At 39.8% G+C, this 25,218-nt stretch overlaps 1 protein-coding gene across 6 annotated transcripts in view; it reads right to left on the minus strand.

Annotated features, from left to right (window-relative positions):
- The window catches only part of GUCA1C (guanylate cyclase activator 1C), a 134,807-nt gene that overhangs the window by 74,261 nt on the left and 35,328 nt on the right, over nt 1-25,218 (minus strand). For all 6 annotated transcript variants that reach the window (XR_012837884.1, XR_012837876.1, XR_012837882.1 and 3 more), the window contains exons 2-4: nt 24,530-24,603; nt 21,088-21,156; nt 6,906-7,000 (exon numbers count right to left, since the gene is read on the minus strand). The gene's annotated coding sequence lies outside the window, so the exon portion shown is untranslated. The remainder of the gene's footprint in view (nt 1-6,905; nt 7,001-21,087; nt 21,157-24,529; nt 24,604-25,218) is intronic.

Here is a 25,218-nt window from a genome sequence, read left to right on the forward strand (position 1 = left end):
CATAAGTATGTATAAATAAGCCTATAGCATCTTCTGATTCTGGCAACTGTTGGCATGGTTTGCATTTCTGTATATTCTAGATTTACCCATCATAGTATCTTTGCCATAGCTTTGGTTCGACAGACCCAGCATTTCTAATAGAAAGCTCAGTGAAAGTTTGCTTACTTTTGGTGCCATGAACCCCAAACTAGCTGAGCTTTTCTCCAACTCCTTTTTCTGAGTAACAAAGCTGAGTCATCCAGTTCCAGCTCCCAGAATTGCTGCAGACAGTGACAGACGCTTACACAAAACTCTAACGTAGAGGATATTAGAGATTATTGTGGTATGGGATTGATACAAGAACAGTCTTTTTTCCTGGTATGTCGCTATCAGGAACGTATGATAAGTGTGGTTTATATGACAAGTAAAGCTAATTATGAAAAAGCCCTAAATGGTCTTTCCTCTCCTTTCTGTTCCAAGTCAAATATGAAGATTCTTGCCACTGTGCACTACTGAATTTCATAACCCATCTCATCCCAGTCAGTGCTCGGTAACCACTGCTTTACATCATATGGGGAACATGCAGTGGCTCCCACTTTTCTTTTATCGCAAACAAAGGGTCGCGGGGGGAGGGAGCTGGGGGGGGGACATCATGAAAACATGAGTCATGGGAAAGAACTGCAAGAACTATGGGACCTCAAATGAAACTAACAGGCAGCAGGTAGACAAAAATACTGAAGGGGGTATTTGTTTGTACAAGGACTTAAGCTGGGATACTCCCACAGACTGTCTTGGATGCTGAAGCTGTGAAAGAGTTCAAAGGCAATTGGACAAATTCATGAAAGCAAGCTGCCACAAAGGTCACTGAGCACAAACACGCTGCCTCTGGTCAAGAGCAACCTGAGCCATAAGTCACAAGATGCTAGGAGAACGGTCTGCAAAACCTGTTCTATAGACCTCCCCTGTCCTTGTTCTCTTCCCTAACCATTCCCTTCTGGCCACTGGTGTGTCCAGCCAGCATCTCCACAGGACTTACCTGTTCCCAGCCTAAATGGAGATACATGCAAGCCATCTCACACCAGAAGCATTTACAAAAGGAATGTGTTGCCCTCCTTGTGCTGAATACATGGGAAATTAGAGCCCCATGAAAAGGAGAAGAAAGAGCACAGAAAACCAGTCAACGTTGTAGTATACTGTAAGAACAGTAAATGAGCAAACATTACATGAACTGCACGCAGAAGCCACAAATTGTGGTCTAATACTGTAGTCGCATTATGTTGTCCTGGGGCAATGAATAACAACAACATGGGCACAGACGGTAGCATTTTTTTGAAGAAATGACAGGACACAGAAGTAAGCCACAATGTGTGAAAGGAGAAACAATGAGGAGCTGGCTAAAATGGAAATAAACCAGTTGTAAATAATGGTTTTAGTGTCAAAAAATATAGAGCTGAGTAAACTTCCAGAAAATATTTCTCATTCTCTCATTGTGCCCAACACAATTTTACTCAGAAGAATGGAAGGACAATTTCACTTTGATGAAACATGTGGAGCACACATGATGGGATGAATTTATAAAAGTAGATGGCACACACAGGTGTAACTTGGTTTCTTACTCTAGGTCTGAAGCTTACTGAAACCTGCTGAAAGTGCTGTCCTGGTCCCTGGTGAATGAACATGACATCTAAATGCCCAGTTATCTGGATGTCATGATCCAGGCAGTCCTGTACAGTTTTGCATTCAGCACAAAAAGTGCACAATTGCAGAGTGACATAATGGGGTGAAGACAGGCAGGAAAGGTTAAGGACAGCACACTTGGTGTGACTGTTTCCCCTGGCATTGCCACCCTTGTGCCTTGTGACTGCAGAACTGATAGTTCATTGCCCTGATCTAGTCTGTCACCGCTTAAAAGACCCTCAGGTGCTGCCTCTCACATCTGATCAGGTTAGCTATGGGCCTCAGTACATCTTTAGAAGCAGGGACTTTTGCTTAATTTTATGCTTTGCCAGAGACAAATTGCCTTTGAGGTGATCCATGTCAGCATCTATTGCTAGTTTTCTAAATCCCGTAAGCAACAAGCAAACAAGCCATAGTACTGCACCCATAGGTATTGGTGGCCTAAAAGAATGAGTGGCACCTTGTTCTCCTCTGCTCCACGTTGCTGTCCCTCATATCACAATGTGCCCATGGGACAGGTGTCTGGTGTCTCACATGCAGTTCAGGGCTGTGGAGAAGTCACCAGAGGATGGTTCTTACACACTGCACGTGAACATGGGCTCACTGACTGAGAATAAGTGGTTCATTTATGTCTAACCACTGGTAAATTAAATGCCACAGCAAAAAGAAAGACCAATGGAATGAGAAAGAGAAGGAAAGGTGCATAAAATACTGTCAGAAATCAAACCTATGGTTCCCTTTATACAAAAGATTAACTGTCTGTTTCAGTTCATGCTTGGATGACTCCCCGTTTTCAAAAATGATTGAAGTAGTAAGCAGGTATGCCACTTTAGCTTTTGCAAGTAGATATTCATACGCTGGAGCACTGGAAGTATTTTATTTCTTCCACTCTTCCTCCCAGCTAGTGTTGAGGCCAAGGCAATAACAATTGTCTTTTTTTTTTTTTTCTCTTTCCAGAGTCTACCAGCTGAATCTGGCCAAGAGGAAAAAAGTAGTTAGCCAGAGATATAGACTAGGGCTGCATTTAGTGGGTGGAATCAGAAATATGGAGACTTAAGCCTATCAATATATTTCCAGAGACCTGTGTAATAACAGCAATTGAGAGCTTTTATAGCTACACAAATCTGTCAAACACCACTTCAGTGATATTTCAGGAGGGAATTGGGCAAAAAGCTTTTTACAGAGAGTTAGGGGAGTTCTGTCACACCTGATCTATTTGATACTGCTTTTAAGTATTGCAACAGCACCTCCGTGCCCAAGGTAGAAAAGGGAGCATTATCAGGCAAACCTAAACTGAAGTACAAAAGATAGCAAACTCTTCTGAGGCAGCCAAAAGCCCCTCCCCAAAAGCACTCTTTTGATGGTAGTGTAGGATGAAGAGACAATACTTGGCAAGAAGCAGAGCTGGGTGATACAAGAGGCTCAAACTATGAAAAAAAAAAAATCTGTGAAATAGAATAAAGTTCCTTTTTCAAGTAACAAATTCATGTTTATATTTAAAAAAATCGTTACCTTCAGAACAGAACCTAATTATTCCAGCCACCGGCATAGAACTGAGGACCTAAAGACCCTAAACAAAACACAGTAGCATGTTTTATTTATAAGAAAGCCATACCAAAATTGTTTATTACTTTTACTCCTGAGCTGTTATGCAGGTTTTATTCACACTGCATATATTTGTAATACACACTGGAATGAAGAAATTCTACAAAAACTAGATTATAGTTTTTAAAACATTGCATTAACTTGGACACACCAAGGGTCTCGCCTAATTTGCATGCATATATAGGCATATTTTGTTTAAAATGTACATATTTTTGTATTTTCCTTTCCTTTTTTTCTTTCCTTGCTAGAGGAACAGAAATGGCTTGAGTTCACTGCTACTAAAGCATTGTGGGGGTGCGGGAGTCCTTTATCTCATTCTGGTCTTCACCTTTCTCTTCTCTTGAGTGAGGGTGCAAATGGGCTGCCCTTTAGGATGACTCGGCTTCAACATCGCTCAGCAGCCAGCTGCCCATTTAGGTTTGCACTTGCTTATCCCAGTTCTTCTGCTTCTGAAATTAAACACTGCTTCGGTCAAAAATAAACTGGCTGACCAGCAAATGACCTTGCTTAGATCCCAGTTTAGCTTCTGAATTGCTAATATCCATCTACACAAAATATTCCTCTTAAGAGGTGTCAGGGCATTTACTGATCTTTGTTCCCATGACAAAGTGGCAGCTGCACAGCAAGTACATCAGTTATCCAGTTACCATTTATGCTCAGCATGCAAAAAATCTCCAGAAATTGCCACTAGTACCATTTTTGACCTTCGCCCTGTGCAACCCTTCTACTTTATCAAGTATATTTAACGGATTAGCAATGACATGCAGAAAGAAAAAAAGCTATGAAAAGCAAGAACTAAAGAAACCTGCTTGGCTAAGCCAGGTGGTTTTGACTTGCTTATTGCTGTGTCCTTCCAATGCCTGACTAGACTTCTTTGCATGGATACCACCAAGGGGTTTAATTCCCAGTAAAAGTCCGCTTATCATGAGTTGCTGTCATTACTTCTAAAGGCACACCCACCATACCTACTACACCAGCTCCAAACCCAAGGAAAACCAGGTGAAAACCAAAGCACTTGGAGCAGTGAATAAGGCAAGAACCTGAAAACGTGTTGCAGATTAAAGAAGAGCCTTCGGAGTCTGGAAGACTAACAGAGATGTTACCTCTGCTCTTAGCTTGCCCAGGCAAAAACTCCCACTTGAAATAACATAATCAAGAGTAACAACTTTGTAGGCAGGATGACTTGGAAAAAAGCAAGACCAGGTTAGTTCTCTTTGAGCTCTCCCACAACAGAGTTTATCCTTGCATAAAATTTTAGATATCCCAAATGCTGGTAAATGTCTTGTTACCAATCAAAAATTGCTGTTTACTGGAAAAGCACGTATAAAGTTTGAAGCCAGGTCTTATTAAAAAAAAAAAACAAAACAAAAACCATAAGAAGAATACTTACTAAGATTGTGGCTGCTTTTTGGGCTGTAAATTTTCACACATTCTGATCACACAGTTGTTGTTATAAATGAAATATCCACCCTAACTTCTGTCCTCTGTGTTTATTCCAAATATATGATAGCACTTCTTTGACTTTCTTAATTTTCTAGATAATGAAAAATGAACAGGCTCTTACTTTTATTTTTTTTTTTTTAAATACTTAACATACTTCCAGTTTAATGGCCATCACCAAACTGTGTTTGGAAAGAATTTGATCACTGACATTGAGTTGTTATAAATGTGAAAGGCAAAATAAGAGCAAAACCAAGAAAAAAACCCCAAACCCAAACCTATTCTCTCTGATAACAGTCAGGAACTTCTGAATACTGGCAGCTGATATAGTGAATACGAGCCACAAAAGAATTTCCAACTGCAATCATGAAGATGAAAAGTCAAAGCACTTTGCTTAAACAGAAGATAAGTAGAGTTTTTAACAGATAACTGAGGTAGCTTTAGATTTCAGGTGTTCTTCCAGAGAACACAAAGCCACAGCCATGCTGAAGAGATAAAAGGGTTCAGCATACCCACAGAATACTGCAGGATTGTGGTGTCCTTAGGAGGTATTCCCAAGGATACTCTAGATCTACTCTGAAGATGATCTGGCCAAGGAAGACAATCCAGGTTCTCTATTTCCTTCCCACTTTCCAAAAGAATACACTAAATGAATAAAAGTATTTTTAAGAGTAGGGATTATGAGCCAAACTGTTTTAACAGAAAATTGCAAAGAAGAAAGTACAGGCTGCACCCAGAAACCAGTGCAGGAAAATGCTAGCTGGAGTATAACAGCAGAACATTCCTCTTGGAAAAAAAAAAAGTTTTATAGGCTATCAGCAGCCTTGTGTGCTGCACACTTGCTGTCCTGAGTGGCTCCGCTATGTGCAGGGGCTCCAGAACACTTAGTTTGACACAGGTTTGATTTAGTCTCCCAGGAAGAGAGGAAATTTTTCTCCAACATTGCTAACAAAGGGAACCAGCATTTTAGATATGGCTTTCGTTTATGCATTACAACTGTCCCATAGCATTCTTTTTCTTTCCCTTAAATGGAGAAACCATTCTTTTCATATTTTGCATCTTGCCTTTGTTTCTCTCCAAGCTCCTGACACATCCTTTCTGCATTTTCCTGAGCATACAGTAATGCAGATGAGCAGGCAATTTCATCGGGGAAGGAAGATGAAAATCAACTTAATTTTGCATTAGGTGGATGTCCTGGTTTCAGCTGAGATAGAGTTAATTTTCTTTGTAGTAGCTGGTATAGTGCTGTGGTTTGGATTTAGGATGAGAACAATGTTGATAATACACTGGAATTTGGTTTGTTGCTGGGCAATGTTTAGACCAAGTCAAGGACTTTTGAGCTTTTCATACTGCCCCACCAGAGGGGAGGCTGGGGGTGCACCAGAAGCTGGGAGGGGACACAGCCAGAACAGCTGACCCAAACTGGCCAAAGGGGTACTTCATACCATATGACATTATGCTCAGTATATAATCTGGGGGAAGCTGGCCAGGGGTTTGGACTGCAGCTCAGGAACTAGCTAGGCATTGGTGGTCTGCAGATGGTGAGCAATTCTGCTGTGCATCACTTGGTTTGTATATTCTATTAATATTATTTATTGTCTTCCTTTTCTGTCATATTAAACTGTCTTTATCTCAACACACGAGTTTTACCTTTTTTTTTTTTCCTGATTCTTTCCCCCATCCCGCTGGGCGGGGAGCGGGGGGGCAGTGAGCGAACAGCTGTGTGGATGTTTTAGCTGCCTGCTGGGGTTAAGCCACAATAGTGAAACAGAGCAAGTTACATCCTCCCGTAAAAGAGAAAATGGTCTGAATCTCATGCTGCTTGCAAAGCTATCCCTTATTCTGAAAGCTGACTTGGTGCTTCTACTTAATGTTTGCACACTGGAAACTGAATCTGAGTAAGTTTAAAAGGCAGGTAAGCCTTTGCTCCCACTGTTCTGTAGAGGAGATGAGATGGAGCTGAAGGCAACAGCAGGATACCCTGATGCTGGCCGCTTGAAGGGATTTACTTTCCACAGAGGCAAAATAAAAAGCAAAAACAGTCCTGTGAGATGAGAAAATGGCTTTGAGAAGTTAAAGTAAAATAAACAGTGGAACATAGTTAAAAATGGCAGACTCCTTCCAAATAGTAGAAAGCATGAACACTGTCAAAATAATAATTTAGGAAGTAATTTAAGTTCAATGGTTAGCAATGGCTTACCTACCTGCATCTGCTGCTGGTTCTCCTCTTCCACGTTTTTATTAATTCAGCAAAGTCGTATATGTTTCCAGAGGGAAGAAGCCTTGCTGTTATCACCCCCTGGAGAAATGACAGAATTTGAGTCTGCGTGCATGCAAAGAGACAGAAGACTGTGGAAAGTAGTAAATGGGAAAAAAAAACCCAAAACATTTGTTTGTTGTCTCCCACAATACAACTGATTTAAGCATAAGGAAATATAAAAAATGTAGTTCGTGTAAACTTAGGGAAGTATAATCAGCCCAATTGCTTAAAACCTTATCTTGGAGCAATGATAGAATATGATCCCAAAGCTACTAAATACTTCCTCCTTGGTAACAGTAAATATGTAATTAACAGCAAACTGTTTTGTTGATCGTCTCTATCATTTAATGCTACCAGTGGGATGAATTTGAAAAACCTTTCATTCAGTTTGTTCTTAACATGGTTTGGAACAATTACATTAAAAATAAAGTGGGTAGTTTTCCAAAAGCATGCCATTGTTGATTTTCCACAGGAATACCCTGGGTCCTATAAACCAGGTGTTGCTGTAGCATATTGGAAATGAAAGGCAACATTTCAGAATTTGTATAAGAGATATTATGTATGCTACAGTGCCTCGCCGAGTTCACGCAAGAGAGGTTCTTCCCACTGCTTTAATTGGCACTTAGCTTCTTTTACAGCTTGTTCGCCTAGACAGCCTGCACGAAGTAGTCACTTAAAGTGTAGCTTAGAGTATTATAAACCACATCTTTACAGGAAATAAGAACATTCATTTGATAATTGCCATGACAACTCGGCCATGTTAGATTTAAAAATCATTAGTTTTGTATCTGTGAGAGACGCTGAGTGCTTTTCCACCTCCGGGCATTCACAGCAAAAAGGAGCGCTTGCTAAACTGCCTGGAGGTACCTTTTCAGTGTGAGCTGCTTGGAGATGAGCATGGCTACAGCCACTGTGGATGGCTCAGGGGCTGGGGGAGGCAGGGGCATCATCGCCTGGGAGAGCTCACCCTCAGAGCCTCAGGCATATGCGCAACCCTAACAAAAATTTTCAGAAGTTTATTGGACTGAGTGGTATATCCGCTGGTGTTGCAAGGCGGCTCACAATCAGCCCATTTTGAGTGAGAAAATGCAATTGCAGACCTAGAGATGCAGGAAGAGTAGAGAATAATGCAACCTGCAACAATCAGAAAATACTTGTTCTACAAACTCAAACTGCTGAACCTTTTTGACAAAACCAAGATGAAAAGTGCAGGGGTATGGAATGGCAGGCTTGAAGATGTACAGATGAAAAGATGGCTGCCTCCCAGAGACACGATTCCCTAGCTTCCAGACGGCCAGGGAATAACTAAAATGTAATTTGGTTAGCTTTAGAATAATTGCTTTACAATTCGCTCTGCTAGGAAGCTTCAATTCTTTGCTATAATTTTGCAGTAATAACACGTTTGCAATTAGTACATTTGCATTTGGGGGAGAGGGTTTTGTTTGTTGGGTTTTTTTAAAAGGGATGAGAAAAGTGATGAGGAAAGAGAGAAGGAAATAAACATTCTTTCACTGAAAGGAGAATTTCCTCCTTTTAAAGCAGTTTTTCACTGCTGCTATTAAAATTCAGGTCCATTGCCATGGAGAAATCAGTTGATTAAATTAGAAAGTTTGCATGTGCTTTTTTTTTTTTTAAACTGAAGATATACAGAAGAACTGTATGTATTAACAAACTAATATATTTAGTAAATTTTCATTCTTCTGTTTATACTTTACCCTGAACCACTCCTGTTACTCCTCTTGAGCTTACCAATCCCAGGAGCAATCACTACAGACTAGCTTGCTAAGCAAGATTCTTCTTTAAAATGAGGTATCTCTAAATAGTGATCACTCATCACTATTGATGCTGGTTGTAAACAATCTTAAATCTGCACGTATAGAGAAGGTTTATGAAAAAAAGTCTAAAGTTACACAATAAAATACTACTGATTTCTATTGGCAAATAAGCTCAGCTAGCCTTTGTAGACAAGGATGTACTAAACAGCAATACGAGCACGCACACAATGCAGCAAAATAGTGCCAACAGGTTGATACTGCATACCAATCTTTAGCTACATTTTTGTCTTTTAACTTCATTCACTGTAGCCTTTTTTAATGATGATTGAGATGAAGGGATACATGTGATGGAAGACTACAGCAAATCGTTATAATCTTTCCTTCCAAGGGTGGATTTTACATACCCCTCAAGACAGTTACAAGTCCATACAATATTTCTTAAAACATTAAGGGCTGTGTAATGGATTACTACAGTTTTGATTAATTTACCTTCTAACAAAGCAATAACGCCTGCCTCTACAATGCACAGCTATAATGTTAAACAAGTTTCTCAAAAAATGATCTGCCACCCAAAGCCAACGTAGAATCCACAAGTTTCTTCTCATGTTCGCAGCATGGTTTTCAAAAGGATGACTTATTTGGTTTTGAATTGCATGGGACTATAGCAAAGGAATCGTAATGTCTGCATCTGAGCTATCTGGCATGCGTACCTAACGAGTATCATAAACAAATGCACCACAGCCACAGGCTGCTCTTTGATTCATACAAATGGACTTGCTAACTCAACCTGACAACTCAACTGATTAGACAAATAAAGTCTCTTGGATAACACCGGTGTTGATAATAATATTTTCCAAATGGGTCAGCTATATTTCAAGCTATAAGTGAATATACAATTACAGATTGTTAGAGATTATGGTAATGCTTGTACAACGGCTAACGAGAAAAAGCAGGTATTTTATAAAAGACCAGCTCTTTCCTCATCCTTGTTTATAGCAGTGGTTTTTAGCTGATACACACCTTAGCAAAGAGACACATCAATGTATAAGGCAAACTGCTGAGCAGGACACAAGCTGGTGAGCTCTGCTGGATGTATGAATTGCGGAGGTGGCAACATAGGCTAGCCAAGAGAGGCATTAATGCTGCAAATGGATCCTTGTTTCTCCATCCTTCTGACCTGCCCCCTTCAATCCCTCCTGCCCCTGGGAAGCACAGTGTGCCCAACGGAGCAGACAAGGATGAAGGACCAAGGCTGGAGACACTGCAGCAGCCTGGCTGTGCACCTAGGGATGGGAGAGTGCACGGGCAGCGACAGCGAAGTGGCAGAAAAGAAGAAAGTCATGGTCATTAGAAACTCCTCCGAAAAAGAAAAAGTAAAGAAAAAGGTTGGGAACTGCTGGTTTGTATTGTGCATTGTGAAAAGATGTCACCAGCCCCCATCAAAGAAGCTCTTGGAATGAAAAGGAGACAAGCCAAGCCAAAATCTGCAACGTTTCTGACGCCTGCTTGAAATATTTAGCTGCAACCAAAGAGAACCAGAAAGCACTCAAACTGCTCAAGGGAGAATACTAAGATGAGAGAAGATATCATTAAGATAATTTTGCACACAGGAGATCGGTACAAGACAGCTCTTCTTCTAAAAGGAAATAGCAATTTTGTGATCTTTAAAATTAATTTGGATACTCTCATTGCTTTTACAGAAAGCTTCCCAGAGAAAATTAAAATGGGAAATGGTTCTTAGAATTAAGAATTATTTGAGATGATGGGACAATGCTCAAATGATGCTGTAACATTTGAAGAGTGAATTAGTCTCATTACCAAGTTCTTTTTTTTCACTAGTACTGAATTTTTAAGAGCAATTTTGCAAAAATTCTAAGAAATGTCCATTTATGTAATAGTGTCCTGTTTAAATTTTAAAAGCTTTCCTTGACACTAGTTTACGCTAGTAGTGTAAACTACTCATGAACACGAAAACTAACACTTGCCAGTAGAATTGATATGATTCTAAAATTGAAAACAATTAATGAGATGATTTCATGAATTCTTGATTGCTTCAAAGAGTCTGTTTCAAACTGGAAACCAGCAATATAAGCAAAATGTACTAAATTAGAGATGATTTTTTCTCAAAGCCCAAAATTTTGAAAATGAACATGTTTTGTGCTCTTTGGAACAGTAGAAAACAGCCATCCAAGAGCTGAACACTGCATATTAGAAACAGAGACTGATTGCTTTTCCCAACTAGCAGATTGAACACAGAACTTGAAGTTCCTTTTTATGCACAATTTCAAAATGACGCAAAATGCCAACTCATATAAAATGGATAAATATGTGCAGTGCTGGGAACCCAAAGTTATACTTCTTGGTGCACCCACAATGGTACATCTTGGCCAAGGGAAAATTTAAACGGATGTTACATCTCCACCTACTGAACCAAGAAGAAAGGATCAGAAGGGGTATAATTAGTCACTGTAATGAACTGGAACAACTGCGGATCTATGCAGACCCCAAAACAGATTTTTTGTTGTTGTTGTTTTGACACAGCCACCTGATCAGCACTTGCACTCCTGCTCAAGATCACATAGCATCAGATACAGTAAGCCATATTGCAGAAGCGGGATGCAATCAGCTTGCCCTGTTAAAAGCAGCAGCCTGTTTTTCAAACTTGCATGAATTGTTAATGGGTTCATTTCTACATTTACTTACAGTCATCAGCTAGCATGAAAGTCAAGTTTTGTATGCATGGCCTTCACTTCAGAAGGATGCTGCCACTCTGGTGGTTTTGAGGAAGCAGCAGATGCTTTGTCTATTCAAGGACTATGAAGTAAACAAGCATTTTGCAGCCCTTTAGTGCCATTTTTTGGTGTATGACAAAAACCTAAAGAAAAGGTTGGTCAATGTGAAGTTCACTTTAAACTGGAGGAATATTTGGGAGGTGCTTTGTTTTTTTTTTAAAATCAGTCTTGTAAAGAAATATAATCATGTAGCTACGTTTTTAGCAAATAGACTCTACTCTTTAATCTGATGGCAGTACGTGTGAGTCAAATATGCTACTTCAGTGAATTCTGGCCTGATATATATATATGTATATATATGCCTTGTGGGTTCAAAGAGTGGCTCAGAGACAACAGCAGATTAGCCAAGTATTTCCTACACATTGGGAACATGTTGACAGGGGAGAAATAACTGAAAGATGCTGAAGTGAAACTTCTTAATCAATAACTAGTGTTTAACACTTTCTGAGAAAAACACAAAGGAATGTGGCAACACAGCAGAATAGGAAGAATATGGAGAGCATAGATCTTTCATGGCACCCAAAAGATTTTTACCATGAGCTGAAACACTGCTCTCTGAGTCTGAGAGCCAGCAGATTTAAATATTGCACCTGAAGCAATGGAGTGTTCAACGATCTGACAGATATAATAGGCAAATTATGAGTCATTTAGTCCAGAGGATTACCAGAATCCAAACACCCACAGAGCACTGGCAACAGTGTAACATGAAACATGCAGAACCTGGAATGTCAAAACAAAATTATAATTAAAAGAAGAACCTGTATGGAGCATAAACCAAATGAGAAATGGTACTGATTATGACTGGAACTTGAACATATGCCTAATGTTTGCATGCTGTAATTAAACAACCTAAGTACTGGAGAGATGATAGCTGAAAAGAAAATATTTAAATCAGTGGATAGGGAAAGTGGAGTGAGACTCTCAGAAAGGTAGACTATTATGTGCGTCTTGGTCCTGCATACAGTGTGTTTTGCTTGCCTCTTGTCTGTGTAAAGAAATTTTCTTGACAAACATAGTCCGAAATGCGGACTTGGATCCCAAGCCAGCAGGAAAGGCAGGCATGGGGAGAAGGTAGCTGATAAGAAGCCAATCCTGAAATAGCCAAGAGTGGATGAAGATGGTGGTTTCCATCAACATAGAGACACAAGACTTATAAATTCGAGATTTATAGCATGAACAACCCCTTTTCATCTTTGATTCTTACGTGCTCAGTGAATGAAGAAAGAGAGTTATAAAAGCAAGGAAATGAAATATCTGTATTAGGGTTATTGAACAGTGATAACAGCAGCATTCAGTGTGAACTCTTCTGAACTGACGGGTTTCATGGAGGACCTGAAGGACATGGAGAGCAGACGGGTTTTAGCTAACATGAACAACAAACATGATTCTCTGTGACATTTCCACTACCGAAAAAGTTACAAAAACAATTTAAGAATTAAAGGCAACGGTATCAAGAATCAATCAGATGATTGATCTTTCTTTGCCTTACAGCCACCTCCTCCGACTAAATAAAAAGATTTTGAAATAGCACACATTGGTGGAGTGAACAGAAGGAGCAGGTAAACACCATCTGAACCAAGTGCTGACCTCTCGTGTGAAAGAGGTAATATACGGAGTTGATTAGACTTCATTTCATTCCAATATCACTTTCTCAATTTGTAACAAATGTAAGAATGTGGCAGCACATAATAAGATCTGAAGAGATTCTGATTTTGTAGGAAGAACGAGGAAGAGCAAATATGATACATTAACAACGAGAACTGGCAATTGGTACTTAAAATAGAACAAATCACAGAAAAGTCCATTAAATATGACTGAAAACCAAGATAATGGGCTTAATATTTAAAAGAGATTGAACAAAGAAGGGACGTGCAAATTGAATGAATGTAACGCTAGAAAGAGATGAGACTCCAAAAATGATGGGAAAAAGTGAATATTGTGACTAAACCACACGTTTAGAACAAAAAGAATAATCAGTTTATTTTCAGAAGGAATGATATTTTTTGGTCCCTCAAAAATGATTTTAGTATTTACCTTGCATCTGCAGCATGGGTGACACTGGATGATTATTGTTACAGGAGACTAATCAGAAAGCGGCACGTGCTGTGGTGGCATTGCAGAAACACCGTGTCCCACAGGCTCTCCAGCCTGAACGCTGAAGAATTGCAAGTGACTTTCAGAGGTCATTTAGAAGACACCAGTTAACTTGCTTTTCACTGAAGAAACAAAAAGACTTAGGTTCCTGCAATCCTTTCTGATACAGAGTGCTTTCCAATTCAAAACAGGAAACCTGCAGAGACTCATTTCTTGACACTACTTAACAGGCAGCCACATTGAGACTTCAAGCAATGAAAAGCAACTCCTCAGGGCAGAAGCTAAAGATTTCTTTATGTTAATACCACAACTCTTCAACATTCACTTTCTTCAAGCCAGCACTCTTTAGTGTATCTCTTCATTCCTCTTAACTTTGTGCTCAGCATTTTACAAGATGTTACTCACGCTTTGATATCTCTCCCCCTACCAAGTGTACCTTTCAGGTTTTATGTATGCTGCTTTCTACAGGGCTCAGCAGTTGACTTTAGATATCTATTTCAGCTTAAATGTTTACAAAATTCACACAAATGCTTGGATAGGTAATGAATTTGCCCAAACAACTGTAGCGACTGAACAAATTGTTTATAGCTCAGACTGAAAAACTTTGCCTAGCAGGAACAGTTACTTTATTATTATTGTGCAGTTATCACTAATGAGCAGTTATCACAATTAGAAAAAGACATAAGAGAAATGCTAACAGTGCTGGACAGAAAATCATTATCATGAATTCGAACATTTTAATATAGATATCTAAAGCAAGATAATTCCTTAAAAGAGCCCTTAGTCAAGCTCAGCAAGATATAAAAATAAAGGCACAGAGCAAGAATTTCTCATGATAGGATAAGACAATCACTGGGCAAGCCACAGACAAAAAAGAGGAAAGCCACAAGTTTGTGGTCCAGTTTCAGAAGTTTGAGCTGAAGCAGCTGATTCTGTAATTAAAATTTTGTTTCAAGGATAGGTAAGGTCATCATCCAAAACACACAGCTGACCCTTGGTCCTTTCCTATTTATGTTGTTGGGCTCATTGGCTTGCTGAGTTTATAAAACACCTACTACAAGGACTTTTATGAAAAGTGCACTTGTTTGAAAATAAGTGTGAATCATTTATGACATCCAGCTGTGTGTATGACAGGTACAATCTACATCTCACCCTGCAGCAAACAAGCAGATTACAAGCAATGGGCAGGGAAAGAGCACTCCACTGGCCAAATACTATTAACTTGAGAAGACAGAAATAAGGTCAAGGTTAAGCACTTCTGAAAAATCTACTTTTGGGCTCCGCAGCTACAAAGGATACAAGAATACGTGCGCCTAAACAGCAGTAAGCTTAAGCCTGATAAAAATGACAGACCAGATCAAAATAAAAATCAAGTCTTGTCATACAAGGAGGGAACAGCATGCCAAAACTTGTAATTCAACAGTGCCAACAGTTTAAAAGGACTGGAAGCAAGTCTTCCTAAGGACTTGCTTAAAGCTCTTACAGGAGCTGTGGCACCAACATCTATCTGCCACAGCCATAGGCTGTAAAGCAAGGGGAACCCAGATAACTTTTTTTATGTGCCAGACCTGAATCCGTCATAGGCTGAACACCCAGAAAACCCAGGACCACTCTGCGCCAGTCATCTGGGGTTTGAAATTCCAATATCTTTATTCAGATGAGCTGCATTTCACACACTGGAAGTATGCTTTAGCATAGCCCTTGTACCCATACCTCATCTACAACAAGATCCAGCAGCATTTTATTTATTATCACCTGTGCTACAGGCTGACAGGGCCAAAGAACAGTCTTTCCATAAAGAACCTGTGTTAGCAACTTAGCTGATAAATAATGAGTTGAAGTCTCTCTGTGCTGGTATCTGAGAGCGCTGGATCCGGTCCCAACAGGAGTGGGAATCTGTCCACTAATTAGACATGGAAAGATTTACTTCAGGATCAATTCTGTGTAAATGATCTGTTAAAAGATTAAGGGTCCCTTATAAGAAAGCTGCATAAGTGACCTATAATCTTATATTACAACTTTTTACACTTTGGAGACACTCAAGAAAAAACAAAACAAAAACCAGAAGTACCTCTTAAGGTGATTATGTTTTGTACCATGTTTGCTGTCTTAGGTTGCAGTGACTGCCAAGTTTTTTTGTCACAGATGGTTGCGCTTAAGCAGACTTGCCTGCCAATATGATTTGAACTTTGCTTAAATTGTAAGTCACCCTGCCATCTAAGTCAATTTCCCACCATGACAAAAAGGTTATTTAAGCTTTCAGGTGCACTGGTTTGAAAATTAAAATATCTAAGAGTGTAACAATAATGCAAATCTGATCACCTAAGTCTAGAGAAAAAAACCCACAAAACAACAAAACACATGGTTTGCCTCTGCCTTCTCAGCTTGAAGAAATATTCTCATCTGTGGGTCAAAACACACTAATGGCTACTTAGTCTTCCAGTGATCGTCATCCTGGAAGGCTAAAATATTTGTCATGTAAATAAGTTTATTTGCAGATCACAAAGTGAAAACTCTATTATATGGAAAATATTAGGCGCATAATAAGCAAAGAACACACAACCATCCCAGAGTTATTAAAGTGTCCTGGATGCCCTCTGTATGCTTTGTGGAGAAGTAGAGGATTTTGTAAATTTTCTTTGGACTAAGAGTGTCAGATCCTTGCAAGGAAGCTTCAGTTTGAACATTTTTACTAGACTTGAATCTAACAGAACTAAACACTCAATATACGTGGCTAGAAACAAGATTTATAATGGAATACTGCAGGATGAAAATTACCAGTAAGTGGGATTTAGTGACACACAGGGGCAGGCACAAGGCATGGCTGTCCTGCAGAGTTACTAAATCATGGACCAGGAACCGCTGTCCTAGTCTTTGTAGCAAAGAGCAAGGTGGAATCCAGCCTGAGATGCTGGGAGAGACAGGTAGCCTTGCTCCTCTGCCCTCCTTATGTTGCTTGGTTAGCTTTTCCCTTTTGTAGTCAAAGTTTTTAGCCAAAGCCTTTGGAAGACTCTCACTATGAAGGACATCTGTTGCATTTCCCTCCCACTGACCGTAGCTTTGCTCTCTGCTCTTCCTCCACCCATTTGTAGGGAGCTCCCCTCCAGGACCAAAGATTCAGCCCCCTCTTTCTCCCTGTGCTTTGTGCTCACCAGTGCTTGCTGCTGAAATCAGCACCAAAGCATGGGAGATTAGAAGTGGAGACAGTGCGCTCAGGGAACACCACCAGCCGCCACAGCTTTTCTGTAGGATTCATCTTTCATACCTCTATTATTTTTATTTTTTCACACCTTCCCTTGGACATCAGGTACCTCCTTTCTGTTTAGTCCATTTCTGCTCCCTATAGGATCAAGATTCCTAAGACACTCCTAAAGATTGAGGATCAGGATTTATTGTCATATGTAACATTCTCCCTAGCAAAATGTCAAGAAAAAGAAAAAAAAAACAGCAACTTTGAACTTTCTTCTAAAAGCATCACTGGATGACGAATGTGGTAATGTGTTAATGATGCTTTACAAAAACTAACTGAACTACAGATCTTAAGGGTCTATACTGAAGACACAAAAATACTGCTGAGTCAAACCCAATAATACATACAAGGATTATTCACTAAATAAGTCATCCCCTACTTCCAGTGAGGCTTCCTCCTTTTTAAGAGCTGAATTTGCCTTTTTGCCTCCCCTCCTATGTAGCTGTTGTCAAAAATTTCTAGCTAACACAGGCAGTAGATTTTTTTATTATTATTATTTTTTAAACATTTTCTGTATTGTTCATCCAATCTCATTGAAAAATGACTGAGTATTGCTGTAATGCTGTCCCATTTTATTTTCACAACCAAGTGTCATCACTGCCTTTCCATATGCCTTTAAAATAAAAAAAAAAATAACATAATCATTTCCACGCTATTTTTCACCTCCAAATGTGTTATTAGCTTGCAATAACAACAGACCCTTCTCCTGCTGTGTCTGCTAAAGAAATGATCCCAGTAGCCCAATAAACCCGTGTCACCTGTCCAGCAGCCCAGCATTCAAAATGTTTCTGTATATAGCTGGGCTCTCCATTGTCCTTAAGTTTTCAATAATAAATAAAAATTAAAGTTCCTGGAGAAAAATACTAATTTTTCAAACACACACACAGAGGGCTATTATTTTCTGAACCCTATTCCACATCAGACAAAACTATGGAAGTAAAGCTCGTAGTTTTAGTTCCCAGTCCTAATAGGAAATGGTGCAAATGCTGTGCAAGAGCAACTGCAGCCAGAGAGAGAAGTGAGAAGATGTGAGAAACTCTGCAGACACCAAGGTCAGTGCAGAAGGAGGGGCGGGAGGTGCTCCAGGCACCAGAGCAGAGATCCCCCTGCTGCCCCTGGTGAAGACCATGGTGAAGCAGGCTGTTCCCCTGCAGCCCATGGAGGATGATGGTGGAGCAGATGGAGGAGGACCCCACGCCAGAGCAGGTGGAGACACCTGAAGGAGGCTGTGACCCCATGGGAAGCCCACGCTGGAGCAAGCTCCTGGCAGGACCTGTGGCCCTGTGGAGAGAGGAGCCCAGGCTGGAGCAGGTTTGCTGCTCTGGCACCTGGAGCACCTCCTTCCCCTTCTGCTTCACTGACCTTGCAGAGTTGTTTCTCTCTCATGTTCTCACTCCTCCCTCTGGCTGCTGTTGCTGTTGCACAGTAACTTTTCTCCTTTTTTAACTGTGTTATCCCAGAGGTGCTATCACCGTGCCCTTGGCCAGCAGCAGGTCTCTCTCGAAGACGGCTGGCATTGGCTCTGTCAGACACAGGGGAAGCTTCTACCAACTTCTCGCAGAAGCCACCCCTGTAGCTCCCCCTGCTACCAAAACCTTGCCACGCAAAACCGATACACTCTGTAAAGACACTTTAAGAAAGCCCACTGCCAAAGGCAGGTGAAGGACAAAAAGAATGTCTACATAGAATCTGTGTGGATTCTTCTGACAATATAGTAGGTGTGGGTGATTTGTGTTGTAATAGCCTGAGTCACCTGACATGCCTTTTGCTTGAAGTATTTTAACAGTGTTAAACTTGGCCAAAAAGAAATTTAAGCAACTGGGCTCTGTAAAATGCAATGAGTACATGCTGTCCCAAATGATACTTCATTGTTACTGCACATTAGCATGGCTGCACATACATACTATAAGATCATTATAAAACTATCACCATTAAAATGGTAGCTTTTTGTACTTACTGTTTACACTATAGAAGGCACCAAACCATTGCATCATTTCAGTGTTGGTATTTAAGAGAGTATTTTGAAGTGAGTGGCAGCTCCACAACACACAGAAACATCATAACCTGTGATAGGTTCTCTGGTACTTGATCACCCCAAAAACATTAGGATAACTATTTAAAATACTAAAAAGTATCATCCCTGCACTATTTTTTCAAGAATAGGAAAGAAATGTTCTTACTTTTGGGACTTTGATTTCTTTGAGAAATAATAAATGAAAGAATTATCCTCAAGATAATTAGTCTCACAAAAGAAAGGATGAGAATAGTGCCAATTGTAATGAGTTTTTGTAAGGGAAATTAAAACCACAGAAGTAATCCACTAACAGTTAGTTTTCATTTTATTTCCAAGACCTGGGATCAATTGTTCTAAAGTGTATGTTGCTACTACTATTTCTGCAGAGATCTTTTCAAGGACTACATCTGAAAAAGGTAGCAAGAGTGGCTGATCACCCAGCTAGCAACCTACGGAAATCAGCTATAAACCTGCCATGGAACACCCTAACTGTTTTGTTGTCGTAATCTTGCAGCCTAAAGAACCGGGTTCAGATCCATTCTCCACCACACATTCATTGAATGACTGTCAGAAAGAAATTAAGTGCATGACTAAAGATCAGCTGACAGCACTGTACTTCTCACAGAGATGCTGTCCTGGAAGGTTCTATTAGAATTTATGATGTACTCAAGCACTATTTGGCCTTCACTGCCAAATTCTAAAAATAAGAAAATCATTATCTAAGATAAGGAGATCTGGAATGATTGAAACAGCTGCACTGCTTCATAAGCTGAAGGAGAAATGACTAAACAAACAGCTGAGAGATAATTTACTTTTCCAAAAAAGCAATCTTTTTCTCTTACGAGGAACAGAAGAAAACCAGAGCGTGCTTCCAGAAAAAGATCAATCACAAACAGAACACGTACAATGTTCCTTATCTTTCTTTGGCACTCAACGCCATCACCATGATCTGTTACTACAATTATTAATAAAACAAAATTTCACAGAACACCCCAGATCAGACCTGCTGCTGTCTGCAGTCCTCTATCATGATTGAGTTAGATATTTGAAGGAGGAAAGTTACCAGAGGCAACATGGAAACACATAAAATGCACATCTTAAATTGAAGTCTGTGCTTTGGTGTATTGCAGCATGTGAAACGCAGAAGGGTGGAAACAGAAACCTCTAAGGAGAAACAGTTCCTCTGCAGTCACAGTGTCCCATCCCTGGGAACTGCTCTACAGAAGTACGATGTTTATTTGGGGGTTTCTGGCTTGTGGTTTTTTTCCCCTCTAACACACCTGGAATGTTTTTGAGTTTGTTGGGGTGGTGGTGGTGGTGGTGGTGTTGCTGTTTCATTTAGTTGTTTTTTTTTTTTAAATACTTGCATCATGAAGATGCTTGCCCTTTTTTTATTGTTGTGCTGGGATCACATCTCTCCTCAGCAGACGCAAAGCTACATTTACAGCACAGAGAACACAAAAAACTTCTTGCAAAAGTATAACAGTACAACTCTACTGTAGTATACATCTACCTTTCCCTCTCTCTTTTCTTGTGCACAAAGGTCAGGCACAGCCCTTTTACTCCATTTGTTTCTCCCTCCCCAAACAGCAGAGGATCAGCCAACCTTTGAGTAAGAAGGGTTTTTAATGAGAGCACTGACCTCAATGCCAAAAGACCAACAGTCTCCTTCTGGTCACTCTGACTGTTACTTGCAGTTTTACTAATTGTTTAGGTTCTCAAACAAAGGTTTATGAATTATATGCTTCATTATGACGGTTCTTCTTGCGTCCCTCCCTCTTTCCCCTCATTTTCTTACTCATTCTTTCAATTCCACATTTTTTTTCCACATTTTTCAACTCTCCTGTTGGTGCTTACCCTGCCAACTGTACGAGGCTTACTGTAGTAAATCAGCTTTATAACCCTTAACAAGTAAAAACAATGGGCTGTTTCTCTAGGAAAGTTGTGTTGGGTTGCACAAGAAACTGGCTATTTGGTACGTGCTCCGTAGAAAAGCTCCCAGAAAGGAGGGCTGCACGTGGCTTCTCCCTGACACCGTCCAGTCTGGTCAGAGAGGCAGGAGGAATGGGTGAAATGGGGGGCTCAGGTAGGATCTGCAGCTCAGCTCACCGTGGGACATCAGGCAGCATGAGCTATGGCTGACAGTGAGGTATCTTCTTACTTTTCAGCTGTTAGCAAGTCCCTCCGCAGAACAAACTTACCTTTCTGTAACGAAGTGGACTTTGGAAGCACAGGTGGCGATTTCTGAATCAAGAACACAGGCATCCCTTCTAAAGAAAAGAAAAAAGACAATTTTCAATTTTCCCAAGTATGTTTTTATACATGTTATTCAAAAGAATATAAACAGTTGATTTAGAAACATTGCTCACTTAAATATCCACGAATTCTAAATTTGATCAGATTGAAGAGATAGTTATGTCAAAGCTTTACCCAAACTGCTCAAAGAAAAACAAACTACCTCATTAAGACCTCCTTTCTGAGAAAACATTTAAGAGAAGCACTTATGCCATTGCCTCTTCTTTCTTAGTGAATAATATGAAATCTTTTCCTCTTTGCACACAATAAAATTAGGAAGGAGCTGATGACTCTCAAAAGCTTGTTGTCAAGATGTTACTCTATTTTAAGAAGACAGAAACACATCTGATGTCCCTATTCTAACATGCTCAGTTTAAACTTGCAGTACTAGTGCTGTTGTGTTCATGACAATTTGAGGGTAAACAAAGTTTGTGGAGAAGGGAACAATCATTTTAGTCCCAGGGTTGCCCTGGGGAATTTATGTACCAAGGAAGTTGTCTGTTCTTCCTAGCTAGATCAGTTAGAAACTACATCCATACAAAGCAAGAACATGAGTAACAACTGGCAGCATTCTTATGAAAACCTTTGAGACAATAGGAGGAAGGATGATTAAAAAAATACATTTCTGAAATATTGCTTAGAGATAACCAGAAAATACGTATTCCAGAGCTTCACCTGCATTATTAGCAACAATTATAATCTAAACGGCGAGTTAGATAACTCATGAGCTTTTCACTGCTCACGATCATATAACGTCATTCCGCCTGCTTTTTGGAACTTTCATTAACTGAACAACTATTTAAAATCAAACAGAGACAACTGGCTATAAGCCTATGATTTAAAAGCACACCTTTGGACTTCATCTGTTGTCAGTACCTAACCAATTTGAAGTCTCAAGTCTGTCTAGGAAACCTTCCAGAATAAATGAAATCATTTGCTTCCTCTGAAACACAAGCAGACTTTTCATTTACTGAATTGTACTCATGAGGCATTCATTAGATAACACCCTAATTTGTGCAATAAATAGTTTCAAAAACATACAGTATTTTTCTTACTGCTATTATCATTCACGATACTTCAGAACAAAGCAGTTATCAGAACTCAAGTGTATATTATTATCTGTTCAGCTTGGTAGGCATATAACACATTTTGCCCCTGCTGAGCAAACTTGGGACGGCTAACGCATGCGCACCTCTCCCTGTCCCGAAACCAGGCTTGAGACACTGGCAGAAGCCAGAGATGGGTTTCAGAGACAAAGAGACCAAACTCCAATGGCCTGATCCACTCTCTACTCATATCAAACTATAAATATTAAGCCTTATTTACAAATTAGCTGATACTTGCATCATATTTGATACAAAGCTCTGGGTACTTCAGGACCATGAGTATATTGAACTTCAATATTCAGCAGAGGTAAGGGCAGTTCTTGCCATTTCTAACGTAAGGAGAAACCCTGTTAATAGCAAGTGGCTTCTTGTGACTGGGAGGAGTCAGCCGACTGGCCACGCCAGACTGTGAGTCACTGCCCCATCGCAAAACGCACGCAAGCATGCGGAGTCAGCAGACCCGGCAGGTACTGATACTTGCTGAAGGTAATGAAGAGCTCCGTTTCTCAGGAAAATCCACGTGCTCGATGTCTTTCAAAGACTTAAATATGAAGAGCTGGCTTGTGAGAATACCTGGCAACCCCATTTTGGGAACAGCTTTTTTTCAGCCTGTGTCAAGCAGACTTTGCATTATCTACTTGGCAGTGGCATGAAACAACCCAGATATCAAATGACAAAGACACCTTTTTCATTGCAAGGCTATTTAGCTACTTAAAAATTGGCAAATGCTGTCTTAAATATATAAATAAAGACAGAGCAAGAGCAAGCCAGAAAACACTCTCTAGACAGCTAAGGACTCCCCATTTCAGCTGTGTGTAGCTTCTTCCCTGGAGAGAAACAAGCTATGAACAACAGCGTTGTCGTACCAGAACACTTTAATGCTATCCGTATGTCAATTTGCAAAACACAATGGCAAAATTATGCAAATTTTTGCCACAGAGCCTCCAAACCAATGAAAGTTATTTGTAAGAAAGAATTTTTAGGAAACTGTGTGGGACCATGTAGAAAAGTATAATATGCAGTGATATGGGTTTATGTTGACTCTTTTCTCACAAGCAGATCGTGTTTATATGAGTTTTCTTTAAAATATTGGATTTAGAGGATAAATGGCCTTGTCCAGATAACTGACCTTCAATGGTTATTCTTTACCTGGCTTAAGCACAATACTGAGACTAAGAATTCAGACAGTAGCCACATCCCAGTAACAATTAGTGCACATTAATTAATGCTTAAATTATGTTTTAATTAAAATTCTACATATTTTAGGAATATGAATGAGTATCCCTTGCAAGCTTCTTCCCTCAGTAGCTTCAAAGCAAAAGGTCATATGCACTCGTCTGTGCCACTATTATTTTTCATCCCCTAACTGCATTGCTGTAGGTCAGCTTTCCATGGCACTAGCTACACAGCACAAGGGAGTTGGAGAATTCAGAGCAAAAAGTGCTCTCAAGTTCTCTTTTGATTGCTCAATGTGACTATATGTAAGAGAGCATGAGAGTCCCAGACTTAATTCTTACGCATGTGGTATTTAAAGGGAAAAGTAGTTTTCAGGACATCAGCAAGATGGTGATTTTTTTTCTGCTAGATTTTGACCTTACTTCTTCTGCCGAAGGATCCCAACATGCGCTGATACACCTACAGCAAGGGCTGAGGCAAACAAGTAATGAAACGTGAATTCTAGAGAGGGGGCAATGCAGCAGTCAGGGAGGACTCTCTGCAACCTTGCGCGGTTTAGGCACAGTGTAAGAAATGCCCTAAAACTGAGCAAAGATAGAAGAATTGTAGGAAGGATATTTAGCCGGAAAATGAATCTGACTTGCAACCTGTGACTAATATCCTACTTTTATAGAATTAACAAAAACTACTGGATATTTTCCTTAAAGTAGGTTTTACTGAGTTTTTTTTTAATTGCAGAATTAAGAGTTACTACTGTGTTTTGGACCTCTGGCTGCTTCCTGACATGTGGTGGTGCTACTGCTTAAAGCAAGTCAGATAGGCTTCTCTAAAGATCAATTTCACATTTTACTCCTTTAAAAAAAATGCACAGTCATCTTAGAAACAATAAAAAGCAAACCCCCTTCCTCATATTAATATTTTTCTTCTCATAAAATAATGTACAAATGTTCTTTATTGATCTAGACTCTTTTTTTTCCTTTTATAATAAATGACTCTCTATGTATGGTATTCCATTAGTTTAAAGAAAATTCCCTTTAACCATGCACTTCAGCACTTACATAACTACCTTACTGAGGGTCATGTCACTTCTATTGTCCGAAAAGCACAGTAGACATTTTTCTTTTAGTTCACCTCCACCCGCTGGAAAAAAAACGGAATGTATCAGGAAATTAACAGTCTTTTGGTTATAAGTTTTCCTTCACCCCCACAGAAAAGAGCTGATAAAATGTTCTGATGTGCTATTCTAACTCTAGGTTTTTGCCGTTTATTGCAGTTGTGTTCTACATATGGACATATTTCATTTTGTTCCAAGCTGTGCAGAAATGAAACTTGTCATGGCATCCGTTTCAAACCTGATGAGAGCTATGCAAGTGCTGGCCTTTGTTCAAGGCTGCATCTGATGCTCCTGACAGCAAGCGAAGCAAATAACACACATGGAGGGAGAAGGGAGGAGCACTAGTGAAGGCTAGCTTCTGAGATATCACAGCATTATAAAAGTATTTATTTTAAAGTCTCCTACGTAATAATCATGATAATAAATATGGTTGGATCTTTATTGTCAGAAACTAGTGCTATTAGGGGAATTAGACCAGCCTAACCCTAGTTCCTAGCAACTGGATAAACTGCCACCAGAACAAATTTGAGAAGGCTCAGCTTTGTGCAGCAGATATTCCTCTTCAGTCAATGATTCAGAATAGAAAGGTCAGCTGAAAACAGCTCACCTGAAAAAATAAAAACCTTTTTCTGCAAGGAAGC

Source organism: Balearica regulorum, chromosome 1, assembly GCF_011004875.1.
Source record: "Balearica regulorum gibbericeps isolate bBalReg1 chromosome 1, bBalReg1.pri, whole genome shotgun sequence".
Taxonomy (NCBI): domain Eukaryota; kingdom Metazoa; phylum Chordata; class Aves; order Gruiformes; family Gruidae; genus Balearica; species Balearica regulorum.